At 41.2% G+C, this 3,904-nt stretch overlaps 1 protein-coding gene across 1 annotated transcript in view; it reads right to left on the bottom strand.

Moving 5' to 3' along the window:
* Positions 1-3,904, bottom strand: part of ADAMTS12 (ADAM metallopeptidase with thrombospondin type 1 motif, 12) — a 390,158-nt gene that overhangs the window by 20,856 nt on the left and 365,398 nt on the right. The gene's annotated exons all lie outside the window — the stretch shown is intronic.

Raw genomic sequence — 3,904 nt, 5'->3', positions numbered from 1 at the left:
TCTAGGTCAGTGATCACACCATCATGATTATCTGGGTCGTGAAGATCTTTTTTGTACAGTTCTTCTGTGTATTCTTGCCACCTCTTCTTAATATCTTCTGCTTCTGTTAGGTCCATACCATTTCTGTCCTTTATCGAGCCCATCTTCACATGAAATGTTCCCTTGGTATCTCTAATTTTCTTGAAGAGAGCTCTAGTCTTTCACATTCTGTTGTTTTCCTCTATTTCTTTGCACTGATCACTGAGGAAGGCTTTCTTATCTCTTCTTGCTATTCTTTGTAACTCTGCATTCAGATGTTTATATCTTTCCTTTTCTCCTTTGCTTTTTGCTTCTCTTCTTTTCACAGCTATTTGTAAGGCCTCCTCAGACAGCCATTTTGCTTTTTTGCGTTTCTTTTCCATGGGGATGGTCTTGATCCCTGTCTCCTGTACAATGTCACGAACCTCCATCCATAGTTCATTAGGCACTCTATCTATCAGATCTAGTCCCTTAAATCTATTTTTCACTTCTACTCAAAAAGCACATGAAAAGATAGTCAACACTGAGACTTCCTTGGTGGCCCAGTCCTTAAGACTCTGAGCTCTCAATGTAAGGGGACACATGTTCAACCCCTATTTGGGGAACTAAGACCTCACATGCCACACAGACAAAAAAAAAAGGTACTCAACATTGCTAATTATCATTGTTTTAATGGCTAAGTCATGTCCTACTCTTTTGCAACCCCATGGACTGTAGCCCACCAGGCTCCTCTGTCTGTGGGATTTCTCAGGTAAGAATACTGGAGTGGCTTGCCATTTCCTTCACCAGAGCATCTGCCTGGTCCAGGGGTTGAACCTGCATCTCCTGTATTGGCAGGCAGATTCTCTACCATTGAGCCACCAGGGAAGCCCTCACTAATTATTAGAGAAATGCAAATCCAAACCACAATAAGGTATCACCTCACATTGATCAGAATGACCATAATAGAAAATTCTACAAACAGTAAATGCTGGAGAGGGTGTGGGTAAAAGGGAACCTTCCTATACCATTGGTGGGAATGCAAATTGCTACAACCACTATGGTGAACAATATACAGGCTCCTTAAAAACTAAAGTTGCCATATGATCCAGCAATACCACTCCTGGGTATGTGTCTGGAGTAAAGAATAATTTAAAAAGACACATGCACCCCATTGTTCACTGCAGTAGTCATTACAACAGCCAAGACATTGAAGCAACCTAAATGTCCATCAACAGAAAAATGGATGAAGAAGGTATGGTACATATTCAAGAACATTGCATGCATACTCAGTCATTCAGTTGTGTCTGACTCTTTGTGGCCCAATGGACTCTAGCCTGCCAGGCTCCTCTGTCCGTGGGATTTCCCAGGCAAGAATACTGGAGTGGGTAGCCATTTCCTTCTCCAGGCAATCTTCCTGACCCAGGGATCAAACTTTGGTCTCCCTCATTGGCAAGTAGATTCTTTACCACTGGGCCATCTGGGAAGCCCCCAGTGGAATATCACTCAGCCATAAAAATGCTTATTGGTAATTTTTAATCTATGTGATTTTATGCCCTTGAATAGGCCCAAATTTATAGAATTTTTATGACAGTTCATATTATATCAAATTTTCTTTTCTGATGGTCACATTTGATTTGATTAGTGATGCTTATAATTGTTACACAGGACACCAGGATATTTATGAAGAGCTTAATTCTAAAACACATTTTTATTTGTTGAGTACAATATTTTCAGGTTGTGAAATCAAAGATGGATGAGGAAAAACTGGTTTTTAGAAATAAGAAGCACAAGTTGGAATCAAGATTGCCGGGAGAAATATCAATAACCTCAGATATGCAGATGACACCACCCTTATGGCAGAAAGTGAAGAGGAACTAAAAAGCCTCTTGATGAAAGTGAAAGTGGAGAGTGAAAAGTTGGCTTAAAGCTCAACATTCAGAAAACGAAGATCTGAAGACAAAGATGGCATCCGGTCCCATCACTTCATGGGAAATAGATGGGGAAAACAGTGGAAACAGTGTCAGACTCTATTTTTTTGAGCTCCAAAATCACTGCGGATGGTGACTGTAGCCATGAAATTAAAAGACGCTTACTTTTTTGCGTCTTTTATGTTATGACAAACCTAGATAGCATATTCAAAAGCAAAGACATTACTTTGCCAACAAAGGTTTGTCTTGTCAAGACTATGGTTTTTCCTGTGGTCATGTATGGATGTGAGAGTTGGACTGTGAAGATGGCTGAGCGCCGAAGAATTGATGCTTTTGAACTGTGGTGTTGGAGAAGAATCTTGAGAGTCCCTTGGACTGCAAGGAGATCCAACCAGTCCATTCTGAAGGAGATCAGCCCTGGGATTTTTTTTGGAAGGAATGATGCTAAAGCTGAAACTCCAGTACTTTGGCCACTTCATGCAAAGTGTTGACTCACTGGAAAAGACTCTGATGCTGGGAGGGATTGGGGGCAGGAAGAGAAGGGGACGACAGAGGATGAGATGGCTGGATGGCATCACTGACTCGATGGACGTGAGTCTGAGTGAACTCCGGGTGTTGGTGATGGACAGGGAGGCCTGGCGTGCTGCGATTCATGGGGTCGCAAAGAGTCGGACACAACTGAGCGACTGAACTGAACTGAACCTCTAATAAATAGGAAATAAATTTCCAAGGCAGATATTTTAAGATGCCTAAAAGTAAATTAAATTTTCTTATCATGAAAAATAATAGAAGTGTATGACATTGTTTTCGGATGTTCAAAAGACCCATGGGAGAGAGAAGAAGGTGGGTACTGCCCCTGGCAGAGAGCTTAGCAGCATGCACAACCAGAAGCTTGCCTGGACTCCAGAATCTCCTTTGGCAATTCATCACAACTCAACATTAGATGTCAACAAATATAGGGCATTTATAGAAATTAGTATGGGTCCTATCTGTCTAAGGGAATGGTTGATGTCACTCTTCATTGTCTACTGGGCATTTTTAAGGTATGAAGATAATAAAATATGTACTTTTAATTTGTTGTAGGCTAACTGATTAATGTACAATATTCCTTTGCCAGTAATGAGGCATCTTATTATTCCTGGATTGAGTGAGGTGGTATCCAGAGACTGATGCAACCTTAAGCTGGATGCACCAATAAGAGTTTTTTTTTTTTTTTTTTTTTTAAGAGTACATGCCAGCATTCAAATTGAGCATGGTTATGCAGGTATAACTAGACAAGTACAACAATGAAAATTACTAAGAACATATCAACCTAAGACTATCTGGGGACATGATATTTGGCAAAATATTGCATTAGCCTGTGTTATAATTATAACCATCAAAAGATACTCACATAAGAACAAGTTACTTTAAAAAATATTAATAGTTGAATGGTTAGTGTATCAGATCCTCTAGCTCTCCTTGTCTCCTGCTGTTGGCCTTTGATGGGCCCCAACTGATGAAGCAACCCACTTCATGGAAGCACAACCCTTGGGCTTGTTATGTGCCTCTGACCCTGACTCTGAATTTTGTTATTGCCAGTGAGATGTGAGACTCAGTGGGACCTGCCCACACCTGAATGACCCAGGACAATGGGAGATGCTATTCATCGAAGGGGAGACTTTTACACAATGCTGGGAGATAGGAGCCAGTAGATAATCTCTCTTCTTGTCTCTGGACAAACTAAGCGACAGCAGTTCAAACAGCTTTATAAAGACCTTCTTTGAAGCGCAAGCAATCAGTTGCTCTTAGACACCAAGCAGTCTAAGTTAGGAAAAAACAATCACCCTGGGAATGGACCACCTTGTACCTGATTCCCCTTCTTCCCTGCCTCCTTCCTCTTTTCTATCATTTCTGCTTCCCTCAGTTCAGTTCAGTTCAGTCGTTCAGTTGTGTCCAATTCTTTGCGACCCCATGAACCGCAGCATGTCAGGCCT

This window comes from Bison bison, unplaced genomic scaffold (assembly GCF_000754665.1).
Source record: "Bison bison bison isolate TAMUID 2011002044 unplaced genomic scaffold, Bison_UMD1.0 scf7180017864331, whole genome shotgun sequence".
NCBI lineage: Eukaryota > Metazoa > Chordata > Mammalia > Artiodactyla > Bovidae > Bison > Bison bison.
This window is presented reverse-complemented; position numbering and strand designations above follow the sequence as displayed.